The sequence below is a fragment of the Crinia signifera genome, chromosome 6, assembly GCF_055691185.1.
Source record: "Crinia signifera chromosome 6, ASM5569118v1, whole genome shotgun sequence".
Classification (NCBI taxonomy): Eukaryota; Metazoa; Chordata; class Amphibia; order Anura; family Myobatrachidae; genus Crinia; species Crinia signifera.
In genome coordinates this window covers 59,604,773-59,620,596 of record NC_139222.1, presented here as the reverse complement: position 1 = coordinate 59,620,596, position 15,824 = coordinate 59,604,773, and the positions used below count along the sequence as shown (strand labels likewise).

Below are 15,824 nucleotides of genomic sequence, written 5' to 3'. Positions count from 1 at the left end.
AGCAGGGGGTCTTAAATTAAACTACTAAAGAGGATCAACACTGTTTAGCTGCCAAAAGCAGTTGGAATTGGGCCTAAACAGTGTGGTAAGTCTTTAGGTGATGGCTATTGTATCTGTTTGACCTCTTCCAAATGTCTGTACTGGCAATAAAAAGAAAAAGTTTCCAATATAAATAGCTAGAGAATAAAAACAATTTGCCAGTAATGTGAAAAAACCTACAGCACCTGGTGTTCCCATGTGGTCTCCACCCAAGTACTAACCAGGCCTAACACTGCTTAGCTTCCAAGATCAGACGAGATTGGGCCTATCCAATGTGGTATGGCTGTAGGTGAGATACAGTCACTTTTTTGCCCTCTTCTACTTCTATCACCAGGTAAGCTAATAAAAAAGTTTCCTAACTGTATTGGCTTACTGAAAAAAATCATGTGTTGGTAATGTAAAAAGACCTACAGGACATGATATTAGCAGGGGGTCTTAAATTAAACTACTAAAGAGGCTCAACACTGTTTAGCTGCCAAAAGCAGTTGGAATTGGGCCTAAACAGTGTGGTAAGTCTTTAGGTGATGGCTATTGTGTCTGTTTGACCTCTTCCAAATGTCTGTGCTGGCAATAAAAAGAAAAAGTTTCCAATTTAAATAGCTAGAGAATAAAAACAATTTGCCAGTAATGTGAAAAAACCTACAGCACCTGGTGTTCCCATGTGGTCTCCCACCCAAGTACTAACCAGGCCCAACACTGCTTAGCTTCCAAGATCAGACGAGATTGGGCCTATCCAATGTGGTATGGCTGTAGGTGAGTTAAAGGCACTTTTTTGCCCTCTTCTACTTCTATCACCAGGTAAGCTAATACAAAAGTTTCCTAACTGTATTGGCTTACTGAAAAAAATCATGTGTTGGTAATGTAAAAAGACCTACAGGACATGATATTAGCAGGGGGTCTTAAATTAAACTACTAAAGAGGCTCAACACTGTTTAGCTCCCAAACGCAGTTGGAATTGGGCCTAAACAGTGTGGTAAGTCTTTAGGTGATGGCTATTGTGTCTGTTTGACCTCTTCCAAATGTCTGTGCTGGCAATAAAAAGAAAAAGTTTCCAATTTAAATAGCTAGAGAATAAAAACAATTTGCCAGTAATGTGAAAAAACCTACAGCACCTGGTGTTCCCAGGTGGTCTCCCACCCAAGTACTAACCAGGCCCAACACTGCTTAGCTTCCAAGATCAGACGAGATTGGGCCTATCCAATGTGGTATGGCTGTAGGTGAGATACAGGCACTTTTTTGCCCTCTTCTACTTCTATCACCAGGTAAGCTAATACAAAAGTTTCCTAACTGTATTGGCTTACTGAAAAAAATCATGTGTTGGTAATGTAAAAAGACCTACAGGACATGATATTAGCAGGGGGTCTTAAATTAAACTACAAAAGAGGCTCAACACTGTTTAGCTGCCAAAAGCAGTTGGAATTGAGCCTAAACAGTGTGGTAAGTCTTTAGGTGATGGCTATTGTGTCTGTTTGACCTCTTCCAAATGTCTGTGCTGGCAATAAAAAAAAAAAGTTTCCAATTTAAATAGCTAGAGAATGAAAACAATTTGCCAGTAATGTGAAAAAACCTACAGCACCTGGTGTTCCCAGGTGGTCTCCCACCCAAGTACTAACCAGGCCCAACACTGCTTAGCTTCCAAGATCAGACGAGATTGGGCCTATCCAATGTGGTATGGCTGTAGGTGAGATACAGGCACTTTTTTGCCCTCTTCTACTTCTATCACCAGGTAAGCTAATAAAAAAGTTTCCTAACTGTATTGGCTTACTTAAAAAAAATCATGTGTTGGTAATGTAAAAAGACCTACAGGACATGATATTAGCAGGGGGTCTTAAATTAAGCTACTATACAGGCTCAACACTGTTTAGCTGCCAAATGCAGTTGGAATTGGGCCTAAACAGTGTGGTAAGTCTTTAGGTGATGGCTATTGTGTCTGTTTGACCTCTTCCAAATGTCTGTACTGGCAATAAAAATAAAAAGTTTCCAATTTAAATAGCTAGAGAATAAAAACAATTTGCCTGTAATGTGAAAAAACATACAGCACCTGGTGTTCCCATGTGGTCTCCCACCCAAGTACTAACCAGGCCCAACACTGCTTAGCTTCCAAGATCAGGCCTATCCAATGTGGTATGGCTGTAGGTGAGATACATGCACTTTTTTGCCCTCTTCTACTTCTATCACCAGGTAAGCTAATAAAAAAGTTTCCTAACTGTATTGGCTTACTGAAAAAAATCATGTGTTGGTAATGTAAAAAGACCTACAGGACATGATATTAGCAGGGGGTCTTAAATTAAACTACTAAAGAGGCTCAACACTGTTTAGCTGCCAAAAGCAGTTGGAATTGGGCCTAAACAGTGTGGTAAGTCTTTAGGTGATGGCTATTGTGTCTGTTTGACCTCTTCCAAATGTCTGTACTGGCAATAAAAAGAAAAAGTTTCCAATTTAAATAGCTAGAGAATAAAAACAATTTGCCTGTAATGTGAAAAAACCTACAGCACCTGGTGTTCACATGTGGTCTCCCACCCAAGTACTAACCAGGCCCAACACTGCTTAGCTTCCAAGATCAGATGAGATTGGGCCTACCCAATGTGGTATGGCTGTAGGTGAGATACAGGCACTTTTTTGCCCTCTTCTACTTCTATCACCAGGTAAGCTAATAAAAAAGTTTCCTAACTGTATTGGCTTACTGAAAAAAATCATGTGTTGGTAATGTAAAAAGACCTACAGGACATGATATTAGCAGGGGGTCTTAAATTAAACTACTAAAGAGGCTCAACACTGTTTAGCTGCCAAAAGCAGTTGGAATTGGGCCTAAACAGTTTGGTAAGTCTTTAGGTGATGGCTATTGTGTCTGTTTGACCTCTTCCAAATGTCTGTGCTGGCAATAAAAAGAAAAAGTTTCCTATTTAAATAGCTAGAGAATAAAATAATTTGCCAGTAATGTGAAAAAACCTACAGCACCTGGTGTTCCCATGTGGTCTCCCACCCAAGTACTAACCAGGCCCAACACTGCTTAGCTTCCAAGATCAGACGAGATTGGGCCTATCCAATGTGGTATGGCTGTAGGTGAGTTAAAGGCACTTTTTTGCCCTCTTCTACTTCTATCACCAGGTAAGCTAATACAAAAGTTTCCTAACTGTATTGGCTTACTGAAAAAAATCATGTGTTGGTAATGTAAAAAGACCTACAGGACATGATATTAGCAGGGGGGTCTTAAATTAAACTACAAAAGAGGCTCAACACTGTTTAGCTGCCAAAAGCAGTTGGAATTGGGCCTAAACAGTGTGGTAAGTCTTTAGGTGATGGCTATTGTGTTTGTTTGACCTCTTCCAAATGTCTGTGCTGGCAATAAAAAGAAAAAGTTTCCAATTTAAATAGCTAGAGAATAAAAACAATTTGCCAGTAATGTGAAAAAACCTACAGCACCTGGTGTTCCCAGGTGGTCTCCCACCCAAGTACTAACCAGGCCCAACACTGCTTAGCTTCCAAGATCAGACGAGATTGGGCCTATCCAATGTGGTATGGCTGTAGGTGAGATACAGGCACTTTTTTGCCCTCTTCTACTTCTATCACCAGGTAAGCTAATACAAAAGTTTCCTAACTGTATTGGCTTACTGAAAAAAATCATGTGTTGGTAATGTAAAAAGACCTACAGGACATGATATTAGCAGGGGGTCTTAAATTAAACTACAAAAGAGGCTCAACACTGTTTAGCTGCCAAAAGCAGTTGGAATTGAGCCTAAACAGTGTGGTAAGTCTTTAGGTGATGGCTATTGTGTCTGTTTGACCTCTTCCAAATGTCTGTGCTGGCAATAAAAAGAAAAAGTTTCCAATTTAAATAGCTAGAGAATGAAAACAATTTGCCAGTAATGTGAAAAAACCTACAGCACCTGGTGTTCCCAGGTGGTCTCCCACCCAAGTACTAACCAGGCCCAACACTGCTTAGCTTCCAAGATCAGACGAGATTGGGCCTATCCAATGTGGTATGGCTGTAGGTGAGATACAGGCACTTTTTTGCCCTCTTCTACTTCTATCACCAGGTAAGCTAATAAAAAAGTTTCCTAACTGAATTGGCTTACTTAAAAAAAATCATGTGTTGGTAATGTAAAAAGACCTACAGGACATGATATTAGCAGGGGGTCTTAAATTAAGCTACTATACAGGCTCAACACTGTTTAGCTGCCAAATGCAGTTGGAATTGGGCCTAAACAGTGTGGTAAGTCTTTAGGTGATGGCTATTGTGTCTGTTTGACCTCTTCCAAATGTCTGTACTGGCAATAAAAATAAAAAGTTTCCAATTTAAATAGCTAGAGAATAAAAACAATTTGCCTGTAATGTGAAAAAACATACAGCACCTGGTGTTCCCATGTGGTCTCCCACCCAAGTACTAACCAGGCCCAACACTGCTTAGCTTCCAAGATCAGGCCTATCCAATGTGGTATGGCTGTAGGTGAGATACAGGCACTTTTTTGCCCTCTTCTACTTCTATCACCAGGTAAGCTAATAAAAAAGTTTCCTAACTGTATTGGCTTACTGAAAAAAATCATGTGTTGGTAATGTAAAAAGACCTACAGGACATGATATTAGCAGGGGGTCTTAAATTAAACTACTAAAGAGGCTCAACACTGTTTAGCTGCCAAAAGCAGTTGGAATTGGGCCTAAACAGTGTGGTAAGTCTTTAGGTGATGGCTATTGTGTCTGTTTGACCTCTTCCAAATGTCTGTACTGGCAATAAAAAGAAAAAGTTTCCAATTTAAATAGCTAGAGAATAAAAACAATTTGCCTGTAATGTGAAAAAACCTACAGCACCTGGTGTTCACATGTGGTCTCCCACCCAAGTACTAACCAGGCCCAACACTGCTTAGCTTCCAAGATCAGATGAGATTGGGCCTACCCAATGTGGTATGGCTGTAGGTGAGATACAGGCACTTTTTTGCCCTCTTCTACTTCTATCACCAGGTAAGCTAATAAAAAAGTTTCCTAACTGTATTGGCTTACTGAAAAAAATCATGTGTTGGTAACGTAAAAAGACCTACAGGACATGATATTAGCAGGGGGTCTTAAATTAAACTACTAAAGAGGCTCAACACTGTTTAGCTGCCAAAAGCAGTTGGAATTGGGCCTAAACAGTTTGGTAAGTCTTTAGGTGATGGCTATTGTGTCTGTTTGACCTCTTCCAAATGTCTGTGCTGGCAATAAAAAGAAAAAGTTTCCTATTTAAATAGCTAGAGAATAAAATAATTTGCCAGTAATGTGAAAAAACCTACAGCACCTGGTGTTCCCATGTGGTCTCCCACCCAAGTACTAACCAGGCCCAACACTGCTTAGCTTCCAAGATCAGACGAGATTGGGCCTATCCAATGTGGTATGGCTGTAGGTGAGTTAAAGGCACTTTTTTGCCCTCTTCTACTTCTATCACCAGGTAAGCTAATACAAAAGTTTCCTAACTGTATTGGCTTACTGAAAAAAATCATGTGTTGGTAATGTAAAAAGACCTACAGGACATGATATTAGCAGGGGGGTCTTAAATTAAACTACAAAAGAGGCTCAACACTGTTTAGCTGCCAAAAGCAGTTGGAATTGGGCCTAAACAGTGTGGTAAGTCTTTAGGTGATGGCTATTGTGTTTGTTTGACCTCTTCCAAATGTCTGTACTGGCAATAAAAAGAAAAAGTTTCCAATTTAAATAGCTAGAGAATAAAAACAATTTGCCTGTAATGTGAAAAGACCTACAGCACCTGGTGTTCCCATGTGGTCTCCCACCCAAGTACTAACCAGGCCCAACACTGCTTAGCTTCCCAGATCAGATGAGATTGGGCCTATCCAATGTGGTATGGCTGTAGGTGAGATACAGGCACTTTTTTGCCCTCTTCTACTTCTATCACCAGGTAAGCTAATAAAAAAGTTTCCTAACTGTATTGGCTTACTGAAAAAAATCATGTGTTGGTAATGTAAAAAGACCTACAGGACATGATATTAGCAGGGGGTCTTAAATTAAACTACTAAAGAGGCTCAACACTGTTTAGCTGCCAAAAGCAGTTGGAATTGGGCCTAAACAGTTTGGTAAGTCTTTAGGTGATGGCTATTGTGTCTGTTTGACCTCTTCCAAATGTCTGTGCTGGCAATAAAAAGAAAAAGTTTCCAATTTAAATAGCTAGAGAATAAAAACAATTTGCCTGTAATGTGAAAAAACCTACAGCACCTGGTGTTCACATGTGGTCTCCCACCCAAGTACTAACCAGGCCCAACACTGCTTAGCTTCCAAGATCAGATGAGATTGGGCCTACCCAATGTGGTATGGCTGTAGGTGAGATACAGGCACTTTTTTGCCCTCTTCTACTTCTATCACCAGGTAAGCTAATAAAAAAGTTTCCTAACTGTATTGGCTTACTGAAAAAAATCATGTGTTGGTAATGTAAAAAGACCTACAGGACATGATATTAGCAGGGGGTCTTAAATTAAACTACTAAAGAGGCTCAACACTGTTTAGCTGCCAAAAGCAGTTGGAATTGGGCCTAAACAGTTTGGTAAGTCTTTAGGTGATGGCTATTGTGTCGGTTTGACCTCTTCCAAATGTCTGTGCTGGCAATAAAAAGAAAAAGTTTCCTATTTAAATAGCTAGAGAATAAAATAATTTGCCAGTAATGTGAAAAAACCTACAGCACCTGGTGTTCCCATGTGGTCTCCCACCCAAGTACTAACCAGGCCCAACACTGCTTAGCTTCCAAGATCAGACGAGATTGGGCCTATCCAATGTGGTATGGCTGTAGGTGAGTTAAAGGCACTTTTTTGCCCTCTTCTACTTCTATCACCAGGTAAGCTAATACAAAAGTTTCCTAACTGTATTGGCTTACTGAAAAAAATCATGTGTTGGTAATGTAAAAAGACCTACAGGACATGATATTAGCAGGGGGGTCTTAAATTAAACTACAAAAGAGGCTCAACACTGTTTAGCTGCCAAAAGCAGTTGGAATTGGGCCTAAACAGTGTGGTAAGTCTTTAGGTGATGGCTATTGTGTTTGTTTGACCTCTTCCAAATGTCTGTACTGGCAATAAAAAGAAAAAGTTTCCAATTTAAATAGCTAGAGAATAAAAACAATTTGCCTGTAATGTGAAAAGACCTACAGCACCTGGTGTTCCCATGTGGTCTCCCACCCAAGTACTAACCAGGCCCAACACTGCTTAGCTTCCCAGATCAGATGAGATTGGGCCTATCCAATGTGGTATGGCTGTAGGTGAGATACAGGCACTTTTTTGCCCTCTTCTACTTCTATCACCAGGTAAGCTAATAAAAAAGTTTCCTAACTGTATTGGCTTACTGAAAAAAATCATGTGTTGGTAATGTAAAAAGACCTACAGGACATGATATTAGCAGGGGGTCTTAAATTAAACTACTAAAGAGGCTCAACACTGTTTAGCTGCCAAAAGCAGTTGGAATTGGGCCTAAACAGTTTGGTAAGTCTTTAGGTGATGGCTATTGTGTCTGTTTGACCTCTTCCAAATGTCTGTGCTGGCAATAAAAAGAAAAAGTTTCCTATTTAAATAGCTAGAGAATAAAATAATTTGCCAGTAATGTGAAAAAACCTACAGCACCTGGTGTTCCCATGTGGTCTCCCACCCAAGTACTAACCAGGCCCAACACTGCTTAGCTTCCAAGATCAGACGAGATTGGGCCTATCCAATGTGGTATGGCTGTAGGTGAGTTAAAGGCACTTTTTTGCCCTCTTCTACTTCTATCACCAGGTAAGCTAATACAAAAGTTTCCTAACTGTATTGGCTTACTGAAAAAAATCATGTGTTGGTAATGTAAAAAGACCTACAGGACATGATATTAGCAGGGGGTCTTAAATTAAACTACAAAAGAGGCTCAACACTGTTTAGCTGCCAAAAGCAGTTGGAATTGAGCCTAAACAGTGTGGTAAGTCTTTAGGTGATGGCTATTGTGTCTGTTTGACCTCTTCCAAATGTCTGTGCTGGCAATAAAAAGAAAAAGTTTCCAATTTAAATAGCTAGAGAATGAAAACAATTTGCCAGTAATGTGAAAAAACCTACAGCACCTGGTGTTCCCAGGTGGTCTCCCACCCAAGTACTAACCAGGCCCAACACTGCTTAGCTTCCAAGATCAGACGAGATTGGGCCTATCCAATGTGGTATGGCTGTAGGTGAGATACAGGCACTTTTTTGCCCTCTTCTACTTCTATCACCAGGTAAGCTAATAAAAAAGTTTCCTAACTGTATTGGCTTACTGAAAAAAATCATGTGTTGGTAATGTAAAAAGACCTACAGGACATGATATTAGCAGGGGGTCTTAAATTAAACTACTAAAGAGGCTCAACACTGTTTAGCTGCCAAAAGCAGTTGGAATTTGGCCTAAACAGTTTGGTAAGTCTTTAGGTGATGGCTATTGTGTCTGTTTGACCTCTTCCAAATGTCTGTGCTGGCAATAAAAAGAAAAAGTTTCCTATTTAAATAGCTAGAGAATAAAATAATTTGCCAGTAATGTGAAAAAACCTACAGCACCTGGTGTTCCCATGTGGTCTCCCACCCAAGTACTAACCAGGCCCAACACTGCTTAGCTTCCAAGATCAGACGAGATTGGGCCTATCCAATGTGGTATGGCTGTAGGTGAGTTAAAGGCACTTTTTTGCCCTCTCCTACTTCTATCACCAGGTAAGCTAATACAAAAGTTTCCTAACTGTATTGGCTTACTGAAAAAAATCATGTGTTGGTAATGTAAAAAGACCTACAGGACATGATATTAGCAGGGGGGTCTTAAATTAAACTACAAAAGAGGCTCAACACTGTTTAGCTGCCAAAAGCAGTTGGAATTGGGCCTAAACAGTGTGGTAAGTCTTTAGGTGATGGCTATTGTGTTTGTTTGACCTCTTCCAAATGTCTGTACTGGCAATAAAAAGAAAAAGTTACCAATTTAAATAGCTAGAGAATAAAAACAATTTGCCTGTAATGTGAAAAGACCTACAGCACCTGGTGTTCCCATGTGGTCTCCCACCCAAGTACTAACCAGGCCCAACACTGCTTAGCTTCCCAGATCAGATGAGATTGGGCCTATCCAATGTGGTATGGCTGTAGGTGAGATACAGGCACTTTTTTGCCCTCTTCTACTTCTATCACCAGGTAAGCAAATAAAAAAGTTTCCTAACTGTATTGGCTTACTGAAAAAAATCATGTGTTGGTAATGTAAAAAGACCTACAGGACATGATATTAGCAGGGGGTCTTAAATTAAACTACTAAAGAGGCTCAACACTGTTTAGCTGCCAAAAGCAGTTGGAATTGGGCCTAAACAGTTTGGTAAGTCTTTAGGTGATGGCTATTGTGTCTGTTTGACCTCTTCCAAATGTCTGTGCTGGCAATAAAAAGAAAAAGTTTCCTATTTAAATAGCTAGAGAATAAAATAATTTGCCAGTAATGTGAAAAAACCTACAGCACCTGGTGTTCCCATGTGGTCTCCCACCCAAGTACTAACCAGGCCCAACACTGCTTAGCTTCCAAGATCAGACGAGATTGGGCCTATCCAATGTGGTATGGCTGTAGGTGAGTTAAAGGCACTTTTTTGCCCTCTTCTACTTCTATCACCAGGTAAGCTAATACAAAAGTTTCCTAACTGTATTGGCTTACTGAAAAAAATCATGTGTTGGTAATGTAAAAAGACCTACAGGACATGATATTAGCAGGGGGTCTTAAATTAAACTACAAAAGAGGCTCAACACTGTTTAGCTGCCAAAAGCAGTTGGAATTGAGCCTAAACAGTGTGGTAAGTCTTTAGGTGATGGCTATTGTGTCTGTTTGACCTCTTCCAAATGTCTGTGCTGGCAATAAAAAGAAAAAGTTTCCAATTTAAATAGCTAGAGAATGAAAACAATTTGCCAGTAATGTGAAAAAACCTACAGCACCTGGTGTTCCCAGGTGGTCTCCCACCCAAGTACTAACCAGGCCCAACACTGCTTAGCTTCCAAGATCAGACGAGATTGGGCCTATCCAATGTGGTATGGCTGTAGGTGAGATACAGGCACTTTTTTGCCCTCTTCTACTTCTATCACCAGGTAAGCTAATAAAAAAGTTTCCTAACTGTATTGGCTTACTTAAAAAAAATCATGTGTTGGTAATGTAAAAAGACCTACAGGACATGATATTAGCAGGGGGTCTTAAATTAAGCTACTATACAGGCTCAACACTGTTTAGCTGCCAAAAGCAGTTGGAATTGGGCCTAAACAGTGTGGTAAGTCTTTAGGTGATGGCTATTGTGTCTGTTTGACCTCTTCCAAATGTCTGTACTGGCAATAAAAATAAAAAGTTTCCAATTTAAATAGCTAGAGAATAAAAACAATTTGCCTGTAATGTGAAAAAACATACAGCACCTGGTGTTCCCATGTGGTCTCCCACCCAAGTACTAACCAGGCCCAACACTGCTTAGCTTCCAAGATCAGGCCTATCCAATGTGGTATGGCTGTAGGTGAGATACAGGCACTTTTTTGCCCTCTTCTACTTCTATCACCAGGTAAGCTAATAAAAAAGTTTCCTAACTGTATTGGCTTACTGAAAAAAATCATGTGTTGGTAATGTAAAAAGACCTACAGGACATGATATTAGCAGGGGGTCTTAAATTAAACTACTAAAGAGGCTCAACACTGTTTAGCTGCCAAAAGCAGTTGGAATTGGGCCTAAACAGTGTGGTAAGTCTTTAGGTGATGGCTATTGTGTCTGTTTGACCTCTTCCAAATGTCTGTACTGGCAATAAAAATAAAAAGTTTCCAATTTAAATAGCTAGAGAATAAAAACAATTTGCCTGTAATGTGAAAAAACATACAGCACCTGGTGTTCCCATGTGGTCTCCCACCCAAGTACTAACCAGGCCCAACACTGCTTAGCTTCCAAGATCAGGCCTATCCAATGTGGTATGGCTGTAGGTGAGATACAGGCACTTTTTTGCCCTCTTCTACTTCTATCACCAGGTAAGCTAATAAAAAAGTTTCCTAACTGTATTGGCTTACTGAAAAAAATCATGTGTTGGTAATGTAAAAAGACCTACAGGACATGATATTAGCAGGGGGTCTTAAATTAAACTACTAAAGAGGCTCAACACTGTTTAGCTGCCAAAAGCAGTTGGAATTGGGCCTAAACAGTGTGGTAAGTCTTTAGGTGATGGCTATTGTGTCTGTTTGACCTCTTCCAAATGTCTGTACTGGCAATAAAAAGAAAAAGTTTCCAATTTAAATAGCTAGAGAATAAAAACAATTTGCCTGTAATGTGAAAAAACCTACAGCACCTGGTGTTCACATGTGGTCTCCCACCCAAGTACTAACCAGGCCCAACACTGCTTAGCTTCCAAGATCAGATGAGATTGGGCCTACCCAATGTGGTATGGCTGTAGGTGAGATACAGGCACTTTTTTGCCCTCTTCTACTTCTATCACCAGGTAAGCTAATAAAAAAGTTTCCTAACTGTATTGGCTTACTGAAAAAAATCATGTGTTGGTAATGTAAAAAGACCTACAGGACATGATATTAGCAGGGGGTCTTAAATTAAACTACTAAAGAGGCTCAACACTGTTTAGCTGCCAAAAGCAGTTGGAATTGGGCCTAAACAGTTTGGTAAGTCTTTAGGTGATGGCTATTGTGTCTGTTTGACCTCTTCCAAATGTCTGTGCTGGCAATAAAAAGAAAAAGTTTCCTATTTAAATAGCTAGAGAATAAAATAATTTGCCAGTAATGTGAAAAAACCTACAGCACCTGGTGTTCCCATGTGGTCTCCCACCCAAGTACTAACCAGGCCCAACACTGCTTAGCTTCCAAGATCAGACGAGATTGGGCCTATCCAATGTGGTATGGCTGTAGGTGAGTTAAAGGCACTTTTTTGCCCTCTTCTACTTCTATCACCAGGTAAGCTAATACAAAAGTTTCCTAACTGTATTGGCTTACTGAAAAAAATCATGTGTTGGTAATGTAAAAAGACCTACAGGACATGATATTAGCAGGGGGGTCTTAAATTAAACTACAAAAGAGGCTCAACACTGTTTAGCTGCCAAAAGCAGTTGGAATTGGGCCTAAACAGTTTGGTAAGTCTTTAGGTGATGGCTATTGTGTCTGTTTGACCTCTTCCAAATGTCTGTGCTGGCAATAAAAAGAAAAAGTTTCCTATTTAAATAGCTAGAGAATAAAATAATTTGCCAGTAATGTGAAAAAACCTACAGCACCTGGTGTTCCCATGTGGTCTCCCACCCAAGTACTAACCAGGCCCAACACTGCTTAGCTTCCAAGATCAGACGAGATTGGGCCTATCCAATGTGGTATGGCTGTAGGTGAGTTAAAGGCACTTTTTTGCCCTCTTCTACTTCTATCACCAGGTAAGCTAATACAAAAGTTTCCTAACTGTATTGGCTTACTGAAAAAAATCATGTGTTGGTAATGTAAAAAGACCTACAGGACATGATATTAGCAGGGGGGTCTTAAATTAAACTACAAAAGAGGCTCAACACTGTTTAGCTGCCAAAAGCAGTTGGAATTGGGCCTAAACAGTGTGGTAAGTCTTTAGGTGATGGCTATTGTGTCTGTTTGACCTCTTCCAAATGTCTGTACTGGCAATAAAAAGAAAAAGTTTCCAATTTAAATAGCTAGAGAATAAAAACAATTTGCCTGTAATGTGAAAAAACCTACAGCACCTGGTGTTCCCAAGTGGTCTCCCACCCAAGTACTAACCAGGCTCAACACTGCTTAGCTTCCAAGATCAGACGAGATTGGGCCTATCCAATGTGGTATGGCTGTAGGTGAGATACAGGCACTTTTTTGCCCTCTTCTACTTCTATCACCAGGTAAGCTAATACAAAAGTTTCCTAACTGTATTGGCTTACTGAAAAAAATCATGTGTTGGTAATGTAAAAAGACCTACAGGACATGATATTAGCAAGGGGTCTTAAATTAAACTACAAAAGAGGCTCAACACTGTTTAGCTGCCAAAAGCAGTTGGAATTGAGCCTAAACAGTGTGGTAAGTCTTTAGGTGATGGCTATTGTGTCTGTTTGACCTCTTCCAAATGTCTGTGCTGGCAATAAAAAGAAAAAGTTTCCAATTTAAATAGCTAGAGAATAAAAACAATTTGCCAGTAATGTGAAAAAACCTACAGCACCTGGTGTTCCCAGGTGGTCTCCCACCCAAGTACTAACCAGGCCCAACACTGCTTAGCTTCCAAGATCAGACGAGATTGGGCCTATCCATTGTGGTATGGCTGTAGTTGAGATACAGGCACTTTTTTGCCCTCTTCTACTTCTATCACCAGGTAAGCTAATAAAAAAGTTTCCTAACTGTATTGGCTTACTTAAAAAAAATCATGTGTTTGTAATGTAAAAAGACCTACAGGACATGATATTAGCAGGGGGTCTTAAATTAAACTACAAAAGAGGCTCAACACTGTTTAGCTGCCAAAAGCAGTTGGAATTGAGCCTAAACAGTGTGGTAAGTCTTTAGGTGATGGCTATTGTGTCTGTTTGACCTCTTCCAAATGTCTGTGCTGGCAATAAAAATAAAAAAGTTTCCAATATAAATAGCTAGAGAATAAAAACAATTTGCCAGTAATGTGAAAAAACCTACAGCACCTGGTGTTCCCATGTGGTCTCCCACCCAAGTACTAACCAGGCCCAACACTGCTTAGCTTCGAAGATCAGACGAGATTGGGCCTATCCACTGTGGTATGGCTGTAGGTGAGTTAAAGGCACTTTTTTGCCCTCTTCTACTTCTATCACCAGGTAAGCTAATACAAAAGTTTCCTAACTGTATTGGTTTACTGAAAAAAATCATGTGTTGGTAATGTAAAAAGACCTACAGGACATGACATTAGCAGGGGGTCTTAAATTAAACTACAAAAGAGGCTCCACACTGTTTAGCTGCCAAAAGCAGTTGTAATTGAGCCTAAACAGTGTGGTAAGTCTTTAGGTGATGGCTATTGTGTCTGTTTGACCTCTTCCAAATGTCTGTGCTGGCAATAAAAAGAAAAAGTTTCCAATTTAAATAGCTAGAGAATAAAAACAATTTGCCTGTAATGTGAAAAAACCTACAGCACCTGGTGTTCCCATGAGGTCTCCCACCCAAGTACTAACCAGGCCCAACACTGCTTAGCTTCCAAGATCAGACGAGATTGGGCCTATCCAATGTGGTATGGCTGTAGGTGAAATACAGGCACTTTTTTTCCCTCTTCTACTTCTATCACCAGGTAAGCTTATAAAAAAGTTTCCTAACTGTATTGGCTTACTGAAAAAAAATCATGTGTTGGTAATGTAAAAAGACCTTCAGGACATGATATTAGCAGGGGGTCTTAAATTAAACTACTAAAGAGGCTCAACACTGTTTAGCTGCCAAAAGCAGTTGGAATTGGGCCTAAACAGTGTGGTAAGTCTTTAGGTGATGGCTATTGTGTTTGTTTGACCTCTTCCAAATGTCTGTGCTGGCAATAAAAAGAAAAAGTTTCCTATTTAAATAGCTAGAGAATAAAAATAATTTGCCAGTAATGTGAAAAAACCTACAGCACCTGGTGTTCCCATGTGGTCTCCCACCCAAGTACTAACCAGGCCCAACACTGCTTAGCTTCCAAGATCAGACGAGATTGGGCCTATCCAATGTGGTATGGCTGTAGGTGAGTTAAAGGCACTTTTTTGCCCTCTTCTACTTCTATCACCAGGTAAGCTAATACAAAAGTTTCCTAACTGTATTGGCTTACTGAAAAAAATCATGTGTTGGTAATGTAAAAAGACCTACAGGACATGATATTAGCAGGGGGGTCTTAAATTAAACTACAAAAGAGGCTCAACACTGTTTAGCTGCCAAAAGCAGTTGGAATTGGGCCTAAACAGTGTGGTAAGTCTTTAGGTGATGGCTATTGTGTCTGTTTGACCTCTTCCAAATGTCTGTACTGGCAATAAAAAGAAAAAGTTTCCAATTTAAATAGCTAGAGAATAAAAAACAATTTGCCAGTAATGTGAAAAAACCTACAGCACCTGGTGTTCCCAAGTGGTCTCCCACCCAAGTACTAACCAGGCTCAACACTGCTTAGCTTCCAAGATCAGACGAGATTGGGCCTATCCAATGTGGTATGGCTGTAGGTGAGATACGGGCACTTTTTTGCCCTCTTCTACTTCTATCACCAGGTAAGCTAATACAAAAGTTTCCTAACTGTATTGGCTTACTGAAAAAAATCATGTGTTGGTAATGTAAAAAGACCTACAGGACATGATATTAGCAAGGGGTCTTAAATTAAACTACAAAAGAGGCTCAACACTGTTTAGCTGCCAAAAGCAGTTGGAATTGAGCCTAAACAGTGTGGTAAGTCTTTAGGTGATGGCTATTGTGTCTGTTTGACCTCTTCCAAATGTCTGTGCTGGCAATAAAAAGAAAAAGTTTCCAATTTAAATAGCTAGAGAATAAAAACAATTTGCCAGTAATGTGAAAAAACCTACAGCACCTGGTGTTCCCAGGTGGTCTCCCACCCAAGTACTAACCAGGCCCAACACTGCTTAGCTTCCAAGATCAGATGAGATTGGGCCTATCCATTGTGGTATGGCTGTAGGTGAGATACAGGCACTTTTTTGCCCTCTTCTACTTCTATCACCAGGTAAGCTAATAAAAAAGTTTCCTAACTGTATTGGCTTACTTAAAAAAAATCATGTGTTGGTAATGTAAAAAGACCTACAGGACATGATATTAGCAGGGGGTCTTAAATTAAACTACTAAACAGGTTTAACACTGTTTAGCTGCCAAAAGCAGTTGGAATTGGGCCTAAACAGT

General features: G+C 40.0%; 29 non-coding genes and 5 pseudogenes across 29 annotated transcripts; all 34 read right to left on the bottom strand.

Moving 5' to 3' along the window:
• Positions 1 to 212: 212 nt before the first annotated feature.
• On the bottom strand, positions 213 to 330 carry LOC146011013 (5S ribosomal RNA; annotated as a pseudogene).
• Positions 331 to 675: 345 nt separating this feature from the next.
• LOC146013173 (5S ribosomal RNA) lies at positions 676 to 794 on the bottom strand. The gene has a single exon (XR_014446155.1). It is a non-coding gene; the product is annotated as a 5S ribosomal RNA (ribosomal RNA).
• A 345-nt stretch (positions 795 to 1,139) lies between these two features.
• LOC146014733 (5S ribosomal RNA) lies at positions 1,140 to 1,258 on the bottom strand. The gene has a single exon (XR_014447677.1). It is a non-coding gene; the product is annotated as a 5S ribosomal RNA (ribosomal RNA).
• Positions 1,259 to 1,603: 345 nt separating this feature from the next.
• On the bottom strand, positions 1,604 to 1,722 carry LOC146014722 (5S ribosomal RNA). Its single transcript, XR_014447666.1, has one exon. It is a non-coding gene; the product is annotated as a 5S ribosomal RNA (ribosomal RNA).
• A 346-nt stretch (positions 1,723 to 2,068) lies between these two features.
• LOC146011576 (5S ribosomal RNA) lies at positions 2,069 to 2,177 on the bottom strand (annotated as a pseudogene).
• A 345-nt stretch (positions 2,178 to 2,522) lies between these two features.
• On the bottom strand, positions 2,523 to 2,641 carry LOC146015408 (5S ribosomal RNA). The gene has a single exon (XR_014448330.1). It is a non-coding gene; the product is annotated as a 5S ribosomal RNA (ribosomal RNA).
• Positions 2,642 to 2,985: 344 nt separating this feature from the next.
• LOC146013172 (5S ribosomal RNA) lies at positions 2,986 to 3,104 on the bottom strand. The gene has a single exon (XR_014446154.1). It is a non-coding gene; the product is annotated as a 5S ribosomal RNA (ribosomal RNA).
• Positions 3,105 to 3,450: 346 nt separating this feature from the next.
• On the bottom strand, positions 3,451 to 3,569 carry LOC146014710 (5S ribosomal RNA). Its single transcript, XR_014447655.1, has one exon. It is a non-coding gene; the product is annotated as a 5S ribosomal RNA (ribosomal RNA).
• A 345-nt stretch (positions 3,570 to 3,914) lies between these two features.
• On the bottom strand, positions 3,915 to 4,033 carry LOC146014697 (5S ribosomal RNA). The gene has a single exon (XR_014447643.1). It is a non-coding gene; the product is annotated as a 5S ribosomal RNA (ribosomal RNA).
• A 346-nt stretch (positions 4,034 to 4,379) lies between these two features.
• LOC146011575 (5S ribosomal RNA) lies at positions 4,380 to 4,488 on the bottom strand (annotated as a pseudogene).
• Positions 4,489 to 4,833: 345 nt separating this feature from the next.
• On the bottom strand, positions 4,834 to 4,952 carry LOC146015407 (5S ribosomal RNA). Its single transcript, XR_014448329.1, has one exon. It is a non-coding gene; the product is annotated as a 5S ribosomal RNA (ribosomal RNA).
• Positions 4,953 to 5,296: 344 nt separating this feature from the next.
• LOC146013170 (5S ribosomal RNA) lies at positions 5,297 to 5,415 on the bottom strand. Its single transcript, XR_014446153.1, has one exon. It is a non-coding gene; the product is annotated as a 5S ribosomal RNA (ribosomal RNA).
• A 346-nt stretch (positions 5,416 to 5,761) lies between these two features.
• LOC146015067 (5S ribosomal RNA) lies at positions 5,762 to 5,880 on the bottom strand. The gene has a single exon (XR_014447999.1). It is a non-coding gene; the product is annotated as a 5S ribosomal RNA (ribosomal RNA).
• A 345-nt stretch (positions 5,881 to 6,225) lies between these two features.
• LOC146015406 (5S ribosomal RNA) lies at positions 6,226 to 6,344 on the bottom strand. The gene has a single exon (XR_014448328.1). It is a non-coding gene; the product is annotated as a 5S ribosomal RNA (ribosomal RNA).
• A 344-nt stretch (positions 6,345 to 6,688) lies between these two features.
• LOC146013169 (5S ribosomal RNA) lies at positions 6,689 to 6,807 on the bottom strand. The gene has a single exon (XR_014446152.1). It is a non-coding gene; the product is annotated as a 5S ribosomal RNA (ribosomal RNA).
• Positions 6,808 to 7,153: 346 nt separating this feature from the next.
• On the bottom strand, positions 7,154 to 7,272 carry LOC146015066 (5S ribosomal RNA). Its single transcript, XR_014447998.1, has one exon. It is a non-coding gene; the product is annotated as a 5S ribosomal RNA (ribosomal RNA).
• A 344-nt stretch (positions 7,273 to 7,616) lies between these two features.
• LOC146013168 (5S ribosomal RNA) lies at positions 7,617 to 7,735 on the bottom strand. The gene has a single exon (XR_014446151.1). It is a non-coding gene; the product is annotated as a 5S ribosomal RNA (ribosomal RNA).
• Positions 7,736 to 8,080: 345 nt separating this feature from the next.
• LOC146014686 (5S ribosomal RNA) lies at positions 8,081 to 8,199 on the bottom strand. The gene has a single exon (XR_014447632.1). It is a non-coding gene; the product is annotated as a 5S ribosomal RNA (ribosomal RNA).
• Positions 8,200 to 8,543: 344 nt separating this feature from the next.
• LOC146013166 (5S ribosomal RNA) lies at positions 8,544 to 8,662 on the bottom strand. Its single transcript, XR_014446149.1, has one exon. It is a non-coding gene; the product is annotated as a 5S ribosomal RNA (ribosomal RNA).
• A 346-nt stretch (positions 8,663 to 9,008) lies between these two features.
• Positions 9,009 to 9,127, bottom strand: LOC146015065 (5S ribosomal RNA). Its single transcript, XR_014447997.1, has one exon. It is a non-coding gene; the product is annotated as a 5S ribosomal RNA (ribosomal RNA).
• Positions 9,128 to 9,471: 344 nt separating this feature from the next.
• Positions 9,472 to 9,590, bottom strand: LOC146013165 (5S ribosomal RNA). The gene has a single exon (XR_014446148.1). It is a non-coding gene; the product is annotated as a 5S ribosomal RNA (ribosomal RNA).
• A 345-nt stretch (positions 9,591 to 9,935) lies between these two features.
• Positions 9,936 to 10,054, bottom strand: LOC146014674 (5S ribosomal RNA). Its single transcript, XR_014447621.1, has one exon. It is a non-coding gene; the product is annotated as a 5S ribosomal RNA (ribosomal RNA).
• A 346-nt stretch (positions 10,055 to 10,400) lies between these two features.
• LOC146011574 (5S ribosomal RNA) lies at positions 10,401 to 10,509 on the bottom strand (annotated as a pseudogene).
• A 345-nt stretch (positions 10,510 to 10,854) lies between these two features.
• On the bottom strand, positions 10,855 to 10,963 carry LOC146011573 (5S ribosomal RNA; annotated as a pseudogene).
• A 345-nt stretch (positions 10,964 to 11,308) lies between these two features.
• On the bottom strand, positions 11,309 to 11,427 carry LOC146015404 (5S ribosomal RNA). Its single transcript, XR_014448326.1, has one exon. It is a non-coding gene; the product is annotated as a 5S ribosomal RNA (ribosomal RNA).
• A 344-nt stretch (positions 11,428 to 11,771) lies between these two features.
• On the bottom strand, positions 11,772 to 11,890 carry LOC146013164 (5S ribosomal RNA). The gene has a single exon (XR_014446147.1). It is a non-coding gene; the product is annotated as a 5S ribosomal RNA (ribosomal RNA).
• Positions 11,891 to 12,235: 345 nt separating this feature from the next.
• On the bottom strand, positions 12,236 to 12,354 carry LOC146013163 (5S ribosomal RNA). The gene has a single exon (XR_014446146.1). It is a non-coding gene; the product is annotated as a 5S ribosomal RNA (ribosomal RNA).
• Positions 12,355 to 12,700: 346 nt separating this feature from the next.
• On the bottom strand, positions 12,701 to 12,819 carry LOC146016434 (5S ribosomal RNA). Its single transcript, XR_014449325.1, has one exon. It is a non-coding gene; the product is annotated as a 5S ribosomal RNA (ribosomal RNA).
• Positions 12,820 to 13,164: 345 nt separating this feature from the next.
• Positions 13,165 to 13,283, bottom strand: LOC146016065 (5S ribosomal RNA). Its single transcript, XR_014448967.1, has one exon. It is a non-coding gene; the product is annotated as a 5S ribosomal RNA (ribosomal RNA).
• A 347-nt stretch (positions 13,284 to 13,630) lies between these two features.
• Positions 13,631 to 13,749, bottom strand: LOC146017560 (5S ribosomal RNA). The gene has a single exon (XR_014450428.1). It is a non-coding gene; the product is annotated as a 5S ribosomal RNA (ribosomal RNA).
• A 345-nt stretch (positions 13,750 to 14,094) lies between these two features.
• LOC146017010 (5S ribosomal RNA) lies at positions 14,095 to 14,213 on the bottom strand. The gene has a single exon (XR_014449886.1). It is a non-coding gene; the product is annotated as a 5S ribosomal RNA (ribosomal RNA).
• Positions 14,214 to 14,559: 346 nt separating this feature from the next.
• On the bottom strand, positions 14,560 to 14,678 carry LOC146013162 (5S ribosomal RNA). The gene has a single exon (XR_014446145.1). It is a non-coding gene; the product is annotated as a 5S ribosomal RNA (ribosomal RNA).
• Positions 14,679 to 15,025: 347 nt separating this feature from the next.
• Positions 15,026 to 15,144, bottom strand: LOC146016433 (5S ribosomal RNA). The gene has a single exon (XR_014449324.1). It is a non-coding gene; the product is annotated as a 5S ribosomal RNA (ribosomal RNA).
• A 345-nt stretch (positions 15,145 to 15,489) lies between these two features.
• LOC146013909 (5S ribosomal RNA) lies at positions 15,490 to 15,608 on the bottom strand. The gene has a single exon (XR_014446873.1). It is a non-coding gene; the product is annotated as a 5S ribosomal RNA (ribosomal RNA).
• Between the last annotated feature and the right edge of the window lie 216 nt (positions 15,609 to 15,824).